Source organism: Typopeltis vanoorti, chromosome 5 (assembly GCF_054136105.1).
Source record: "Typopeltis vanoorti isolate ZY-2024b chromosome 5, IOZ_Tvanoo_1.0, whole genome shotgun sequence".
Classification (NCBI taxonomy): domain Eukaryota; kingdom Metazoa; phylum Arthropoda; class Arachnida; order Uropygi; family Thelyphonidae; genus Typopeltis; species Typopeltis vanoorti.
The window spans coordinates 23,725,345-23,745,469 of record NC_143553.1 but is presented as its reverse complement, the minus strand read 5'-3'; the positions used below and the strand labels follow the sequence as shown (position 1 = coordinate 23,745,469).

Genomic DNA, 20,125 nt, shown 5'->3' with positions numbered 1-20,125 from the left:
CTGCTCCAGTTTACTGATTAGGGTTCCATGTGGTATCCTGTCAAAGGCCTTGGCAAGTTCCAATAGTATCACTGTAAACCCATTACCCCTATCCAGTTCAGCCGTCACTGTGTTATAAAACGTGAGCAAGTTACTGAGGCATGATCTACCCTTCACAAAACCATGTTGTCCCCCATACAATATCCCATTTTCATCTGTCCAATCCTGTATTCTTTTCTTGACTAATTTCTCTAAGACCTTGACAATGATTCCTGATATGCTAATCGGTCGGTAATTTACAACAGCAGTCTTGGAACCACCTTTATGCAGTGGAACTATTTTCCCCTCCTTCCACCCGCTCGGGACTAACCTAGACCCGAGACTCAAATTAAACAAAATGGTCAAGGGTACTGACAATTCTTTAGCTGCTTCTCATACTACACGAGCTGGTATACCATCCAATCCCACAGATGTATTGACATTGAGGTTATGCAATAGACTACTCACCTCCACTTCATTCACCACAATTCCCATATAATCTACTGGTTTATTCGTTTCTGCAATGTCACCACCTGGATGATATATTCTTGCAAAGTGCTCACTCAGGAACTCAGCTATCTCAACTGATTCAGTTACCTCCCTACCATCGGCATTCTTTAAAATCATTCTGCCATGTACATTTTTCCTTTTACTTGCTACATATCTAAAAAACTGTTTAGGATTCTCTTTAGCCTGCATGGCCAATGTTCTTACGTAATCCTTTTTTGCTTTTCTTACCACACTCGTCACCCTTCTGGCCTGCGCTTTATACCGTTCATGTGCCTGCCGGTCACCTTTCTCCTTAAATTCCCTCCATAGTTGTTTCTTTTTTTGCAGCTCAAGCTTAATGGTGTTATTCATCCATTTAACCCCTACTTGATTTATTATTCGGACTCTAGGTATACAGTCAGCCATTGCTTCATGCAAGCACTTCTTAACTACCTCCCATGCACTATCAACTTCTAGTCCTTGCAGTTGTACATGCCATGGCACTGAGCCAATCAAACTCCTAAGCTTGTCATACTTTCCAGCCCGATAATTCCACATGTACCCTGTCTTAATTGAAAATTCTACACCTTTAGCCACCTCCCAAGTCAAGACCTTATGATCACTCTCACCGATTGGTGGCAATGTGGTCATATTTGTTACAGCCAAATCCTTAGATGTAATTACTAGATCAAGCACTCTCTGACCCCTAGTATTTTCCATTACATGCTGTCGCAGATAGTTATCCCTTAATAACTGCATAAAATCCAATTCCTTCCTCCCGTGTGTCCTCTCGTCACTCCAATCAATGCGACCATAGTTGAAATCTCCCATAATAATCACCCTCCTTCCACTCATTTCTTCTATTTGCTTGTGCATATTGTGACCACCATCTTTTCCATCACCTGATCTATAGCAGCACCCAATTGTATATTTAGTCCTGCCAGCCACAATCTTACACCAAATGGCCTCAGATGTGCTCTTTTCTCTATCCTGCAATTCAACTTCTATTCTCCTTGGCTGTAGCTCATCAGCTATCGTCAACAATACTCCTCCCCCCATTTTATTCTCTCTGTCATTCCTGAACACACTATACCCATCACATTCAATCCCACTAGCTGTATCATCTACAGTCAGCCATGTTTCACTAATACCAATAACCTGTGGTTTGGAAGTGCCAACCATGTCCAAAACCTCTTCCTTCTTGTTCCTGATACTCCTAGTATTAGTGTACATGAATTTAAGACCCCGATTAGCCCCAACCCTACCTTGATGCCTTATATTAACTATCCCACTCTGGTTTGTTGTCCTTATTTGCTCTAGCATATTATATTCATTCTTACATTCAACTGCCTCCCTAAGGACTGTATATCTACTCTCCCTCCCCCTTAACAAATCTAGTTTCCCTGAATTTGCACATCCACTACATTCAGCAACACTTTCTCAAGTCTTCTTACACCATAATCATTCAAATGCAAGCCATCCATCTTATATAGATCCTTTCGCCCATCAAACTCACTCCACACGTCCACAAATTCCACACCACTCGTCATACATAACCCACGCATAAAGTCATTTGCAATTATGGCCCTCCTTTTAAACATTTCACTGTCATACCGTGGCAAAAGACTAATCATTCTAACTCTCTCACTCTTTTCTTTTGCTATCTCAAACAATTCATTCAGGTCTTCTATCATTTCCATTTTATCTCCTTTCAAATCATTCATACCTGCCACAACAATCATTTCTTTCACCCTTACATTTTGCTCTCTAATAGACTCAGTTACATCCTTTATGGTCGCACCAGGTTGGTATGATTTTGTCAAATCCTCTACTAACACACCTTGTACTAATGAGTCTCCATACAGCACTCTATCCTTCATTTTGTTCATGTTCACATTCATACGCCTATTTTTCCTGTCATACCTTTTATTATTGGTTGGTTCATTCAGTCGACTTTTGTTCATGCACTCTAGCTGCTGTTTTGCCCTTTCTATCGCACCATTCAACAATGCGATCTCACTCAATGCATCTATCTCATCTTTTTTATTCTCTGAGAAACCATTAATACTATCATTCACACTTTCTACATTCACACTCTCATAATTCTCATGTACAACCTTGCCGTTTCTTGTCATACCGCTATTTTCTTCATTCTGAAGTTTGACAAAAATATCACACTCACGATCCGAAACACACTTCAATTCCTCATTCTCCCTACATTTTCTACACACATTCAATCCTTTATTATCATCTATCCACACTCCGACCGCACTCTGCAAGGCGTACATTTCACAGCTAGTACACCGACTCATTTCTTTTATACTACTGTTCTTTGATAACGATGGCGAACCATCATTACTGGCCGCCATTTTCCTTTGTACAGGTGCCATAATTATTGCAACGTGTTTTATCAAATAATAAGTTATACACACCAAAAACACACAAACAGACGCACTAAAATACGCAAGGCAAACAAAACTACTTAATATTAACTAATTTTATCAACGATAACTGGAAATAATACTTATCTTATCAGGAGCTTGCACGAACCTATTTGAAAGGTATATTTGAAATAATAGTTGACTGAGGTCTGTAGGTTATCAGATTAATTGCAAGTGTAATAAACACATTGCATTGCATTATTATTATTATTCAGACCTCCATTGAGTCAAAAGACTCATTGTGGGTGGTCCTTCCTAGGTAACACGAAGACCATCATACCACTCCTTGAACTCAGTGACCGTTCTTGTTCTCATCACTCTATCAGGCAATGCATTCCATGGTTAAACCACCCTCCATGCAAAACCACTATTCACCCTCTTGCTCACAGCTTCCTTTTACAATTTCCAGGGATGGCCGCTTGTCATCGCTCCTTCCATTCCACCAAGCAAAAGAACTCCCCAGTGTCAACCCTGTAATTACCTCCTAACAGTTTAAAAGTCTCAAACATATCACCTTTCCTTCTTTATCTCAGCAGTCAACATTCCCTCAGCCAGTCATCATAACTATCATTGTACAGTCCTGAAACCATCTTTGTTATCTGTCTCTGTACCCTTTCCCCAGTTATTTTTTCCCCTTCAAATCCTGGGACCAAATTTGAGAACAATAGTCTAAATTGGTCTGATCTTATACAGTGGCATGATAACTATTTTATTTCTGCTGGTCAGCGTCCTTCTCAGTATTGCAGCAATCCTTTGGGTTACCTTCACACCACCTTTGCAATATGTTCCCTGAATTTCAATTTTCTATCAATCATCACCACCAGATCTTTTGTCTCCCATATATCCTCCAGTTGGGAGGAAGTTGAGGGAGACAAGAGATCTGGCAGGGGGGGGTGATGTACTGGACCAACTATACTTCCTCCAGTACAGCTCTCTCATCAAGTATCAGCCTCCCATCGATGTATCCCAAACTTTAAGACTACATTTTGCTGATTAAACCGAAACCCCATTCATGGGTGTCGTTTAATGCAGCTCATCTGTCTAGTTTATTCAAATCCACTTGTAGGATTTGCACTAATTACCTTTCCCAGCTTCACATCATCTGAAAACATCTGAATAGCAATCCATTGATAATGTCACTGATATAAAGGTTAAACAGTACAGGTACTGAGCCTTGTGGGACCCCACTTGTAACATTCTGCCTCCTTGATATTGCCCCACCATACACAACTCGCTGATACCTATCAGACAGCCAATCCTCAAACCAGTTGACTAACCTGATATCCAAACCCATGTACTGCAACTTATATAACAGCATATCATGTGGCACCCTGTCAAAATGTCTTTGCAAAGTCCAAAAAAAGGGCAGTACAGGGTGTTCGGGATAAATTTGACATATTTATAATTAATTATATTTTTCCGTAAGTTACATGTATTAACACACACTTCTCTTCATTTAAAAGTTTGGACCCTTCTTCATTCACATACAAGATGTCAGAAAGGATGGATAGCTGGAACCCACCTGAATCATGGAAGAGAATAACTTGTATCATGATGATTCGTGCCCGCCATCAAAATAAGGATATTACGACTGCTGCCCAATGCTCCCTGAATACAGTAAAAACAATCAGGCATGAACTAGAGACTTGCAATGGTGACTACGAGGATGTAGCAAGAAGAAAGATCCCTAGCAGACGATCTGATTGCGTTCGTACAGCAGAATTCCTCGCAAATCTGCAGGAACAGGTGTTGAAGAACCCTGGCATTGGAATTCGGGCTTTGTTCGTGGAGTTGCTAACTGTAGTCAAGCCCTGGATAACAAGGGTAGGCAATGGTAGGCCGTATGTATGGCAGCAGGATTCGGCCCCTTGCCACACCTCTGGGAAAAGTCAAAAATGGTTGTCTGAAAATTTCTACGACTTCACCAGTCCAAATGTTTGGCCTCCAAACTCCCCAGACCTTAACCCCATGGATTATTTTGTATGGGGCGCAGTTGAAAAAGACACCAATCGCACTTCCAGTAATACAAAAGCCCAGTTAATGGATAAAATTAAAACAGTTTTTGCGGTCCTTCCCAGGGAGACTGTAGCATCAGCTTGTTCGAGGTTCCGAAGCAGAATTGAAGCTGTGATCGATGCTAATGGTGGTTATTTTGAGTAAATCTTGTTGATAGTATTGTAATTAACTCTGCCTGTAATGTTTTTTTGTCAATTCATTAAATTTAATAGATACAAAGAAGATTTTCTTTTTCCTTACGAAACTGTCAAATTTATCCCGAACACCCTGTATATGCCTTTCTCTAATCAACTGCTCTTGTCACTTTATTATAAAAGGCAATCATATTACTAAAGCTAGACGCCCCTTAACAAATCCATGTTGACTCTCACAGATAACATTATCCTCATCTGCCCAATGCTGTATACGGTCCCTAACTAATTTCTCCAAGATCTTAACAACTACTGATGACACACAAATTGGCCTGTAATTAGACGCATCCAGTCTGCTACCACCCTTATGCAATGCCACTAATCTTACTTTCCTTCCATTCCTTGGATACCTTTCCCATAACCAAATTCATTGAAAAGCCAGGTCAACGGATCTGTCAGTGCTTTAGTATATTCTCTCAAAACTCGGGGTGAAATACCATCCAGTTCCATAGTTTAACTGACATCCAGGGTATTTGCAGTACACTTTCCTCTTGCACCTCTAAACCTCAAACTTGCTCTATCTGTCTAGTATTAAAACTTACTTTTCCAGGATGAAATACTCCAATACAGTGATTATTGAACAACTCCACTATGTCCTTTGCACCTGTCATTCTATTACCATTTTAATCCCACAATATCATTCTTCCACAATCATTTCTCCTCCTACTGGCCACATAGCTAAACAATTCCATAGGATTTTCTTTGGATCTGAGTGCCAATCTCTTCTCATATACCAGTTTCACCTTCCTTACCATATTTGTCACTCTCCTGGCCTGAGTCTTATGTTCTTCATGCATCTGCTCTCCACCCCTCTCCTTATATCTCTTCCATAACCACTTTTTCACATGCAGTTCCTGTTTGATAGTCTGTCATTTACTTTACACCAAATGTTGTCCTCTTCTTCATTCTTCTTGTTGAGAGGCTTATACGCTGGTTACACATGATAACTAATATTTAGGGAATTGACAGCGTATACTAGAAATATAGATTAAATAAACTTTAATATATACTTTCCGATATTTCTGTGCACGTCACGTTGCCATCTTCTTGGGAACTTACTACAAAGACACGTGCACACAAGTACTAATAACAGCAAATGAGACTGAAGCTAGGAAGCTAGCGTTTTCCTAAAGTCCTGATGGTGCCCCCTGCCGGGCTATATTGGTAGTTCTTGGCCTTTGGGCTGAAGTTCTTCTGATAAAAGTTTCCCAAATTTGGGGCAGTCTCATGCATCCAAATTTGTTGAGGTTTGGCATGTTCCTAAGGGCCGAGGCTGATTCCATGAATAGTCTTTCATACTTGAACTTGCTGCGGTGTATTACTGTGGCTTTCTTCCATCTTATTCTGTGGCGAGTATCCAGAGCGTGGTCTGCAAGCCCAGAGTGGCTGTACTGGTGAAATCGGATGTAATCCTTGTGTTCTGAGATTCTGATATTTGCTGTCCTGCCTGTTTGGCCAAAGTAGGACAGTTTACAGCTGCAAGGGACTTGGTATGCAACAGGTAGGTCTAGGGGAAGTGGTTGGCCTTTGGTGGAGCGGATAAGGGATGCCAGTTTTCTCTGTGGTCTGTAACAAGTGGTCAAGTCATGTTTTTTTAAGATTTTATTGATATTTTCCGAGGTGCCTCGGATGTAGGGAATGGTGATGGATTTAGAGTAATCTTTTTTTGAAGGGGAGGGGGTGGTGGGTTGTCGATAACTGGGTTAAGTATTTTTTGGATTTTTTGGAGGGGGTAGCCGTTCGCTGAGAAAGTGTCACGGATGTGATTTAGTTCAGTGGTGTTAGGGCTTGATCATTAGAACAGATTATTTTTGCCCTGTTGAATAATGTTTTAATAACTCCATATTGTTGTGAGGGGGGGTGGTGGGATTGTTGGTGAATGTATCTGCCTGTATGGGTGGGTTTTCTATAAACTGAGAAAACCAAGTTCCCTAGCCAACATAAACAGAGCTATTTCAACGCTAGAAAATGAGCTTTCACTTACGCTGAATCACGAGCTTTCGTCGGTCCTACATGACGTCTCGTGTACGGCAGCTAAAAAAGAATTTGAACAAGTACGGAGCCGACATATCAACAAGTTTGATAAATTCATAAAGAACTCGGCATCCAAACCTAAACTACAAACCAACACTGTTGTTAACCTTTCGTCAGCTACCTTAAAGCCAGAAGCACTCCACGCTCTGTCACGTGGTCACAACTTCGCCATTGCTCCTAAGAAATTACCTGCCGAGGAATTAATGATCCAAATTGAACACGGGATTCGCCAACTTCCAAACCACATCGCCAACGATATTAGATTGGATGTAGCCTGTGTTCTCAATAAAGCAAAACCTCCAAAATCCAACATATCCATTAGTGAATACAAGGCACTACAAGAATTGAAGAGAAACAAAAAAATAGTGATCACCAAAGCGGATAAGGGGAACGCCACTGTGGTACTCAATCTTATAGACTACACAGGTAAGCTCAAGGCTTTATTATTAGATCGTTCCACTTACCTCCCCATTGATTACAATCCCACCAACTCACAAATTAGAAAACTCTATAGGCTCCTTAAGAAGGTCACTTCTTGGCCTGTGGAGATTACCAACAGACTAAAACCCTATAACTCTAGACTCCCCCGCATATATGGGCTCCCAAAAATACACAAAGAAAATGTGCCATTACGTCCCATAGTGGATGGCATTGATTCCCCCACTTACAAACTAGCCAAGCATTTAGCCAAAGCGCTCTCACACTATACTGGCAATACACCATCACACATAAAAAACTCAGCCCACTTCAAAGCCAGTATAGAAAACCTTACACTCCAACATAATGACATAATGGTCAGTTTTGATGTCTCCTCCCTATTCACGAATGTCCCCCTCAAAGAAACCTTAGAGCTAATCCAAGCTAAATTTCCTCCCGATATCTCAGCCCTATTTCAGTTTACAATGAACTCAGGCTATTTCGTTTGGCAGGAAAAATTCTACAAACAGATAGAGGGGACAGCCATGGGTTCACCACTTTCCCCACCCTTGGCCAACTTCTTCATGGAGACGTTTGAAGAGAAAGCCTTAAACTCAGCCCCACAAAAACCTACCATATGGCTTCGCTACATTGATGATGTTTTCGCTATTTGGCCACATGGCCCGGATTCACTCCTCTCCTTCCTAACACATTTAAACAACCAACACCCTAGAATCAAATTCACCCTGGAAAAAGAGGAAAACAATAACCTCCCCTTCCTAGACACACTAGTCACCCGCCAACCTGATGGAACCTTGGTTTTCTCAGTTTATAGAAAACCCACCCATACAGGCAGATACATTCACCAACAATCCCACCACCCCTCTCACAACAATATGGAGTTATTAAAACATTATTCAACAGGGCAAAAATAATCTGTTCTAATGATCAAGCCCTAACCACTGAACTAAATCACATCCGTGACACTTTCTCAGCCAACGGCTACCCCCCTCCAAAAAATCCAAAAAATACTTAACCCAGTTATCCACAACCCACCACCCCCTCCCCTTCACAAAAAAGATTACTCTAAATCCATCACCATTCCCTACATCCGAGGCACCTCGGAAAAAATCAATTAAATCTTAAAAAAACATGACTTGACCACTTGTTGCAGACCACATAGAAAACTGGCATCCCTTATCCGCTCCACCAAAGACCAACCACTTCCCCTAGACCTACCTGGTGTATACCAGGTCCCTTGCAGCTGTAAACTGTCCTACTTTGGCCAAACAGGCAGGACAGCAAATATCAGAATCTCAGAATACAAGGATTACATCCGATTTCACCAGTACAGCCACTCTGGGCTTGCAGACCACGCTCTGGATACTCGCCACAGAATAAGATGGAAGAAAGCCACAGTAATACACCGCAGCAAGTTCAAGTATGAAAGACTATTCATGGAATCAGCCTCAGCCCTTAGGAACATGCCAAACCTCAACAAATTTGGATGCATGAGACTGCCCCAAATTTGGGAAACTTTTATCAGAAGAACTTCAGCCCAAAGGCCAAGAACTACCAATATAGCCCAGCAGGGGGCACCATCAGGACTTTAGGAAAACGCTAGCTTCCTAGCTTCAGTCTCATTTGCTGTTATTAGTACTTGTGTGCACGTGTCTTTGTAGTAAGTTCCCAAGAAGATGGCAACGTGACGTTCGCCGAAATATCGAAAAGTATATATTAAAGTTTATTTAATCTATATTTCTAGTATATGCTGTCAATTCCTTAAATATTAGTTATCATGTTCTCTTCTTCACTTTTTTTTTTAATGGAAAGTTCTATTTAATGATTACATCAGACATAGTAAGTAATTACACTTTAAATGCGTGACTCTTCCATTGGCCCTTTCAAACTTTCTGTCTTTAGAACGTGCATATGGCTTGGTATGACTGTGCCGAACACCTGGAGCTGGTCCAAAATGTTTGCATGCTTCCCTAGCCTTTCTAGGACCTTGTATGAGTACAATGCCTTTGCCCCTTGGAGAGTGATGAGCCAACTGATCAAATGTTATGATTTCACCTCCAGCTTTCAAAATCCATGCCCGGGCTTGCTCAGTAACACGAAGAGTACATACCTTTAATTTAGGTATTTCAAATGTAGGCAGATCATCTATAATGGTTCCTAGAACAGCTGCAGTCTTGTTTATTTGCCCTCACTTTTTCATAATTTTAACCAGTTTTGCCAGAGACAAGGGTGGTCTATTGTTCTGTTCATAAACAAATGCTTCAAAATAATTTTATTAAATTTAGCTGCAATTCTCCTTGCACTGAAACGTTACAGCTTCACTAGCAATCTTAAATATATATCATTGCTTTTAGGGCTCTGGATAACTTTTCTGTCATGCTTATGATTGATATCAATTCCTATTTTCATCAGCAGTGGATTACACTATTAACAGGAAAAAAAAAAAAAAAAGATTTTTATCATAGTATCTGCTATGCTAAAATGCATATGGACAAGCAGAGACAAGTAAGTATTTGTGCTGCTGTAACAAGGCATTAGTCAGATCTAGAGTTTGAGTCTTGGCTATTTTTATTTTTAATTCTGAATGTACAGCATTGAAATCATTTCCAATACTGGTCCACTCATCTGAATTAAGATTAAAATGGTTATTCCTTTTTGACTCTTGGAAGTGAAATTTATTTCATTTCCAATACTCGTACACTCATCTGAATTAAGACTAAAATGACTATCTGTTTCTGTTAATTCTATAATTTTTTATATTTGCTTTTCATGTTCATAGAAATCCAAAATTAGCTTTATGATATTATTATTCAGGCCTCCATGGTGTCAAAACACTCCTCGTGTGGGGCCCATCCTAGAAAACGCAGTCTATCATACCATTCTTTGAACTCATTGACCGTTTGTGCTCTTACTGCTCTGTCAGGTAATGCATTCCACAGTTCAATCACCGTCTTGCTCATAACTTCCATCTGAATGGAAGTTATGAAAACGAAAGAACAAAAGAACTCCTCAGTGTCAACCTTTTACTGTCTCTCAGCAGTTTAAGTCTCAGTCATATCAACTATCCTTCTTCTCTCAACCAAACTCTGCTGTTCGCATTCCCTCAGCCTGTCTTCATAACTAACATTGTACAGTCCTGATACCATCTTTATTGTCTGCCTCTGTGCCCTTTCCACAGTTAATTTATTTCCTTCCAATCCTGGGGACAAAATTTTAGAACAACAGTACAAGTGTGGTCTGATCAGGACTTTATACAATAGAATGACAACTCTTGCATCTCTGAAGGTCAGCATCCTTCTCAGTATTGCAGCAATCCTCTGGGCTACCTTCACCACCCTTGCAATATGTTCCCTGAATTTCAGGTTTCTGCCAATCATCACTCCCAGATCCCTTACTCCCCTACTTCCTCCAGTAAGTTCTTCCAACAAAGTATGCAGTCTCCCATTGATGTATCCCAAACTTCAAAACTTTATCTTTCCTTTAGTGTTATATGGTGATCAGCATTCATTTCAGACAAATTATGGAGACTACAACCATGTTAGAAATAATTATTTCAATTTCCCAACGTTTCGAACTTCATATTAAGGTCAACATCTGGAGCACGCACACACACATATATATGTAAATGTGTGTGTGTGTGTGTGTGTGTACACACAGACACACACACACACACACATATACATACAGAGACAAGCTATATTACATTTCGCTTAGTATGCTAAAGAGACAATGATTTGATCAACGGTTATTCTACTGGCCTGACCTCTAGTGAAAAAAATAATAAAATGAAGTAAAATAAGATAACTACATCAAAGCAATGAATGATGTGACCTTCAGAGATGAAAGAGTTGTCATTCTATTGTATAAAGTCCTGATCAGACCATACAAAGCAAGTGCAATGAATTCTGTTTATGACAACACCTGAGAAATTTTTTTTCCTGTAGGTAGTTTGTTACAGCAACAGTGATGTCCTAATTTAACATAAGAATTGTTATATTAGATTTAAGATCCTGGATTACCTATAGTCCTATTTATAATTAACTCTTAGGGAGAAAGGTTATGTGCCTTACATATTCTTGGGATTTTTAGACCATCATTATTGTTAAGATTAGGGTGGTTGATAAGAATTTCACAGGCCTCCTTAAATTTACGTTTCTACCACATTTGGTGTGATGTAAACAACAGGTGCTTTCCAGTCAATTTTACAAAGAGTATTCAGAGCATGATCAGAAAGGCTGGATTTACCATATTTATTAAATTCAATGTGCCATTTATGAGCCTTTTTTTGGATAGGAATTGTGCATCCTGTTTCACCTATATAGGACAAATTAGAAGTGTAATGAATATGGTATACTGCAGGGTGGGCCAGGGGAGGAAGTAGATGTTTGGATGAGTTGAATAAGTTCTTTAATTTTGCAGGAGGTTTAAAGGTGGCATTATGGTTGTATTTCTGTAGTATTCTGTTTATTTTATTATTATATTATTATTATTATTCAAGCCTCCATGGAGTCAAAAGACTCATCGTGGGAGGTCCTTCCTAAGAACATAAAGTCTGTCAAGACTCATCGAGGGGAGGTTCCCCCTAAGAAACACAAAGTCTATCATACCACTCCTTAAACTCATTGACCGTTCTCGCCCTCACCACTCTATCAGGCAATGCATTCCACGGCTCAACCACCCTCCATGCAAAGAAACCACTCCTCACCCTCTTGCACACAGTTTCCTTTCGTAACTTCCAGGGATGGCCTCTTGTCATCACTCCTTCCCGCTGTTCAACCAAGTGAAAGAACTCCCCAGCGTCAACCCTGTAACCACCTCTCAACAGTTTAAAAGTCTCAATCATATCACCTCTCCTTCTTCTATCCGCCAAACTCTGCAGTCCACATTCCCTCAGCCGATTCTCATAACTATCCTTGTACAGTCGTGAGACCATCTTTGTCATCCTTCTTTGTATCTTTTCCACAGTTAATTTAACCCCTTCAAATCATGGGGACCAAATCTGAGAACAATAATCCAAGTGTGATCTGATCAGAGACTTATACAACGGAATGATAACCCTCTTATCTCTGCAGGTCAGTGTCCTTCTCATAATTGCAGCAATCCTCTGTGTTACCTTCACCACCTTTGCAGTGTGTCCTCTAAACTTCAGGTTTCTATCAATCATCAACCCCAGATTTCTTGTCTCCCCAACTTCCTCCAGTATAACTCCTCCCATAGAGTATGCAGCATCCCATCGATGTTGTTTCCCAAACCTCAAGACCTTACATTTTGCTGCATTAAACTGACACCCCCATTCATTTGCCCATCTATCTAGTTTATTCAAATCCTCTTGCAGGGCTACCACATCTGCACTATTACTAATAATCCTTCCCAGCTTCGCATCGTCTGCAAACAACTGAATATCCCCTTGCAATCCATTGGCAATGTCATTGATATAAAGGTTAAACAATATAGGTCCTAGTACTGAAATTGCAGTATATTCCTTTCCCCTCATCTAATGCCTTTCCCTTATCTGGTATCCATCCCTTTAATGTATGGAATGGTTACAGTTTTATTGTAATCTAGTTTATTTTGTTTTTAAGTTAGGTCTTGTGAAGAATTTTGTTGATAGTATTTTGACCGTAGCTTTTTTAGGAAGGTATTGCTGATAACTTTTAATTCATCTTTAAATGCTTGTTCATTGGAGCAAATCTTCAAAGCCATGTTTTACAGTATGTTAATAACACCTAGATTTTTTGTTGGGTGTTGGTGCGAGTTTATGTGTATATGTTGGCCAGTATATGTAGGTTTCCAGTAAACAATGAAAGAACTTCCAGAAGGAAGACTTGTGACAAGTGTATCTAGAAATGGAAGTGTGTTCTGTTTTTTAATCTCAGTTGTGAATTGTATGCATTTGTGTTGTTTGTTTAGCAGGCTGAGGAAAGTGTCTAGTGTCCATGGGACTAGATAGCGAAAACATTGTCAACGTATATAAGCCAGACTTTGGGTTTTAAAGGATAGGAATCTAGAGCTTGTTGCTCAAAATATTCCATATAAAAGTTAGCAATTGTGGGGGGGGGGAATAATGGCAAGCCCATGGCTGTACCTTTTTTTGCAGGTAGAAGGTGTTTTGCCACACAAAATAGCCAGAGTGTAGTACATGGGCAAAGAGCACTGTGGTATCTTATCTTAACAATAATGATGGTCTAAAAATCCCAAGAATATAGAAGGCACATATTCTACCTGCATAACCAGGTAGAATATGTGACTTCCATATAGAGACATTGATCAAATCATTGTCTCTTTAGCATACTATGTGAAATGTAATATAACTTGTCTCTCTGTTAGTGTATATGTGTGTGTGTGTGTGTGTGTGTATATATATATATATATATATATATATATATATATATATATATACACACACACACACACATACTAGGGGCTCCACCCCCTGCCTATGGTGCCCAACACTCCCGTCTTCCCGACTGATAGGCCGGTTCTCCTTGAATTCTGATGACTCGACACTCAGAGGCTACCCTGAGTGTCAAGTCGTCAAAAGGTGGCCTTGTGGCGCCTATGGTGCCCAGCCCCCCCAAGTTCCAGACTGGTAGGCCGGTTCTCCTTGAATTCTGATGACTTGAATTTTTAAAAAACTCGAAAGGCGGGATTCCGCCCCTGGCACCTCCCTCCCCATGAGTTCTGGACTGGTAGACCGGTTCTCCTTGAATTCTGATGACTCGAATGTTGAAAACTCGACACTCAAGGTAGCCCCTGAGTTTCAAAACGTTTCAAATAACTTGACACAAAAACGTTACATAAAAAGGATTATCATTTTATAGATATATATAGGGTAGATGTGTGTACTCCAGATGATGACCTTAATATGAAGGTTGAAACGTTAGAAAAATAAAATAATTATTTCTAACACGGTTGTAGTCTCCATAATTTATCTCAAATGAATTCAAGACTTCATTTAGCTGCATTAAACTGATATCCATTCATTTACTCATCTATTCAGTTTAGTTGAATTCTCTTGCAGGTTACCGCATTTGCACTACTACTACTAATAACCCATCCCGGCTTCACATAATCTTCAAACAGCTGAATACCATTGATATAGAGATCCAGCAATACACATCTCAGTACTGAACTCTGTGGGACCACACTTGTAATCTTCTGCTTAATTGATACTGCTCCTCCATACACAAGTATCTGATACCTATCAGACATTCAATCCTGAATCCAGTTCACTAACCTGACATCTACACTCATGTGCTGCAACTTAAATATCAGCTTATCATGTGGTATCTTTTGGATTTTTCAAATGCCTTTGGGGAAAAAAAAAAAAAAGGGCAGAATATGCCTTTCCCTCATCAGCCACTCTTGTCACTTTATTATAAAAGGTAATCATATTACTAAAGCAAGAACATTTCTTAACAAATCCATGCTAACTCTTACAGATAATATTATCACCATCTGCCCAATGCTGTATATGATCTCTCACTAATTTGTTAAAGATCTTAACAACTACTGATGAACTCAAACTGGTCTATAGTTTGACACTTCCAGTCTGCTACCACCCTTATGCAGTGGCACTATCTTACACTCCTTGGGTACCCTTCCCTTGGCCTGATTGAAAAGCTAAGTCAACAGAGCTGTTAGCTCTTTATCACATTCTCTCAAACCCATGGCAAAATTCTATCCTGGCCCACTGTTTTATTGACATCCAGAGTACTCAGTATTTTAAACACACTCTCCTCTTGCACTTCTAAACCTCAAACTTGCCCCATCCCTCTAGTATTAAGACCTACTTCTCCAGGATGAAATACCCCAATAAAGTGTTCATTGAACAACTCCACTATGTCCTTTGCAGCAGTTACTCTATTCCCAGTTTTATCCAACAATGTCATTATTCCACGATCATTTCTCCTCCTACTCGCCACATAACTAAAAATTTCTTTAGGATTTTCTTTGGATCTGAGTGTCAATCTCTTCTCATATTCCAGTTTTGCCTTCCTTATGATACTAGTCACATATCTTACTTATTCTCTGGTAATCCATAATTCTGCTTTGAAATTGATTCATTAATTAAAAGAAAAGGAAAAGAAATTATTGGAAATTGTTTGATTGTAAATTCCATCTTCAGCAGTCAGTCTAGATACAATCTCACAATTTTCTTACTTTACATATTGACTAATCAGCCTTGACTTATTTTGAGTTGCTTGATGATTCTGCATTTTCATCACTCTTTTTTTTTATCATCATTATTATTATTATTAAATTACACCTCCAGGGAGTTAAAAGACTCATCGAGGAAGGGTACCTATTCTACACCTCATTCCACCAACTACACTAACACCGTCTACTGCTCACCACCACTAGTATTTCCACAGACAATCACAAACATCCATGCCCATGGTGGGATTCAAACCCACAGCCTTTTGGCTGGAGAGCAGATAAGCTAACCACTCGGCCAACCAGGCCGGCAAAAGTTCTTCTAATCAGTGACTAGAATAGAACTTACTATGTTCTTTTTTCGGGCAGTCTAGCACCCTGGATGGCACATGCCACTTCTGCTGAGCTACACAAGCTCACAAATATGATTTGTGCATATATCTAAAATGCCTCATCTCTCCACTAGTGTGTTTGGTTCCTTACATGAAATGTACTTTGAACAATAATTGCACTGAGCTGCTTTCTCATTTTTGCAATTCTTAAAATGTTTCCAAACTTTGCATCGATTTGTTGTCATTTTGGAGCTGAAGTGAAAAGGTTAAAATTATAAATAATTTTATCTTACCATCAAGTTACCAAATTTAAAAATTAAAAATAACTTCACCATATATTACAGCATGAAAATCCATTATTACTGTTAGTGATATTTTATATTTCTTTAACTAACAAACTGCCTTATGAGAGAGAGAATTCTGTGAACAGACATACTCAAATATACATGGTATAATAAAATATCTGTTACATGTGGCTGCTTCGTTGCACTTTATTATTATTATTATACCCTCCATAGAATCGATAGACTTATTGTGGGAGGTTCATTCAACTATCAACATATTTATCATACCAAATATTAAAATCTATACCACTTCTTGCATCAATAATTCCATTCACTGACAATTTTCCATTTAAAAAATCTACTCCTGACACTCCTCTTCATTACACTTTTACATAACTATTCTTTATAATCACATCTGGATTAATCTGATAACATTATTATTATTATTATTACGTGACACCTCCAGGAAATTCAAAGACTGATTGTGGGAGGGCACCCGCTCTACAACTCTGTCTCCACCAACTACAATGAGCTGCAACTTCCATTATTATCATATACACTTACAGCATCTACTATCCACCACTGTCACTAGTATTTTAACAGACAATCGCAAACATCCATGACCATGGCAGGATCCCAATCTGCAGCCTGTTGGCTGGAGAGCAGATACACTAACCAGGGCCATCAAACATCCTCTCACTAACTTAAATGTCTCTATCACATCACCTCTTTAGCCTCCTATCCACCAAACTCTGCAATTCACATTCCTTCAACCACTCTCCATAGCATTTCAAAGTCTTGATATTGCCAGTCACTCATCTCTGTACCCTCTCCAGTGTTTCACATCATGCTGTAAACCAGGTGACCATGATTTATAATCACATTATGCATATAATCATATTATTATATTAATTTAAAAGAAATACAAATTGATGGATAATATTATTCATAACATTATATTTACTGCAGTTGTTAAGTAGTTTCATTAATTTGTAATAAAATTTTAACTGTTATCTATAATATATGTGAATACAATACACATTTCACTAAAATTAAAAATTATAAAAAATATAAGAAATTTGATGCATTTCTGTTTCATATTTGTAAATTAAATTTATGAAATGTCTTAAGTCTTGAGCTGTTTTTCTTGAGACAAGAAAGATTCAGAAAGTGCCCAAGAATTTCCTTGAGAACTTAGTAACTCTGAAACCAGAGTTAACAGAGACAAGTGATCAATGCTATAGCAGGACACTGGACTGTTGATTATGGGAAGGAGTTGTACATGGATTATGCTCTCTCACTTTTGACAAGATTTCCACACTTTTGGTACTCTTTACCACTTTCTAAACATTTTCAGCATACTCCTTTACCATATACCAGCATACTTCATAGCTATATCAAAATCTCTCTCTCCCTAAACCTCTTTCTATACGAATTTTTTTTTACGAATTGAAATATCAAAAATAATTTTTTACGAGATTTTTATTCACTTTTATGCGACCAACCTAAAGTCTAAGTTAGGAAAAAATCTGTAATTCAAGAAAATTCTGAGAATTTTGTAGAACTGCATTCTCGTTTCCATTAAGAAAATTCTAAATTCTTATGAATTTCATTTATTGGGAATTCCCCGAATTACATAACTGACTCTGCATAAAAAGGCAGTTCTTTGCAGTTTGAATTTGGTGTTTGAGTAGATAACACAGTTACTGTGATAAATTTAGCTTAATCCTTTATCCCAGTGAGAGCAAACAAAGTTTGCATCTGAAAATATTTTCAGGACTGAATATAGTGTTGTACTATCTTACCTGGGTAAGTAGTACAACACCAGGCAACTCGTAGCAAAGGTGGAGCAAGCTACCAACACTCCTATCCCAGTATCTCCCATAATGCAAAACACATCTCCTTGTGGATATGTATACTGTTATGCATTAAGGGATTGGCCACTACTCAGACTAGTTTAACTTTTATTGAGGTCTCTTCAGTGGGAGCCAGGCCCAGAGTTGAAGATACCAGGCAGAAGCAGTAGCAAGGTCATCTTTACCCTATAGGAGTTGCCGAAAGGTTTGCCACCTTTTTTTTTTTTTATTAAATTACTCTGGATTTAGAGAAAGATGTTGAAAGTTTATTTTTCACTAGGTTAGACTGTGATAAATTTAGTTTAATCCTTTATCCCAGTGAGAGCAAACAAAGTTTGTGCCTGAAAATATCTTCAGGACTGAATAGAGTGTTGTACTATCTTACCTGGGTAAGTAGTACAACACCAGGCAACTCGTAGCAAAGGTGGAGCAAGATACCAACACTCCTGTCCCAGTATCTCACATAATGCATAACACATCTCCTTGTGGATATGTAAACTGTTATGCATTAAGGGTTGGCCACTACCTTGATTAGTTTCGACCTTTATTGAGGTGTTCAGTGGGAATATATTCAGTCCTGAAGATAATTTCAGGTGCAAACTTTGTTTGCTCTCACTGGGATAAAGGATTAAACTAAATTTATCATTGTCCAACCTAGTGAAAAATTAACTTTAAACATCTTTCTCTAAATCCAGAGTAATTTAATAAAAAAAAAGGTGGCAAACCTTTTGGAAACTCCTTTGGTAAAGATGACCCTGCTACTGCTTCTGCCTGGTATCTCCAACTCTGGGTCTGACTCCCACTGAAGAGACCTCAATAAAGGTCGAAACTAGTCTGGGTAGTGGCCAATCCCTTAATGCATAACAGTATACATATCCACAAGGAGATGTGTTTTGCATTATGGGAGATACTGGAATAGGAGTGCTGGTAGCTTGTTCCACCTTTGCTACGAGTTGCCTGGTGTTGTACTACTTACCTAGGTAAGATAGTACAATACTACATTCAATCTTGAAGATATTTTCAAGTGCAAACTTTGTTTGCTCTCACTGGGATAAAGGATTAAACTAAATTTATCATAGTCTAACCTAGTAAAAAATAAACTTTCAACACAGTTACTGCATTTTTTGCATTTGCATTTTTTAAGTAAAATCAAAATCGCGTTATAAAATTAATAATTTTGCTAAGAAATAATAAATGGTAAGCTATATGTAATTTTCAAACTTTCATTTCATTAACTGACGAGTTCAATCCAGTCCTCACATGATGTTGCAGATATCGAAAAAAAAAAAAGAAAAGCCATTTCCTTGGATATAAAAATTCAAATTTTAGATCGTCTTCAAACTGGGGAAGGTGCAACAGCTGTGGGTAAGCATTTTGGAGTCTGTGAATCAACTGTCAGATCTATAAAGAAAAATGAAGAGGCTATTAGAAAAGCGATATGTTCTGGTACAAATTCGAGTGCGAAATTATCATCATACACAGGAGATGTTGTTCTAGAAAAGGCTGAAAAAGCTTTACTGAGATAGAAGATAATGTGCAAAAAAGAATGACAGTTGACGGAAATTCCATCAAGCAATCAGCATTGAGATTTTATGAACAGATTAAAAAACTGCAGCCAGATACATCATCTCAATCGAGGAAAAAATATGAATTTCATGCAAGCAGTGGTTCGCTGGTTAAGTTTATTAAAAGACATGCTCTTTATAATATAAAAATTAAAGCTGAAAACGGCTTCTGCTGATGAAACAGCTGCTAAAGCATTTATACAAAAACTTGCTAAAATAATTGAAGATAGAGGTTACACTCATGAACAAGTTTGGAATATGGATGAAACCGGCCTTTTCTGGGAAAAAATGCCAAACAGAACTT

General features: G+C 38.7%; 1 protein-coding gene and 1 pseudogene across 2 annotated transcripts in view; one reads left to right on the top strand and one right to left on the bottom strand.

Annotated features, from left to right (window-relative positions):
• The window catches only part of LOC150106266 (uncharacterized), a 304,586-nt gene that overhangs the window by 170,955 nt on the left and 113,506 nt on the right, over nucleotides 1–20,125 (top strand). The gene's annotated exons all lie outside the window — the stretch shown is intronic.
• On the bottom strand, nucleotides 9,453–10,036 carry LOC150106267 (large ribosomal subunit protein eL18 pseudogene; annotated as a pseudogene).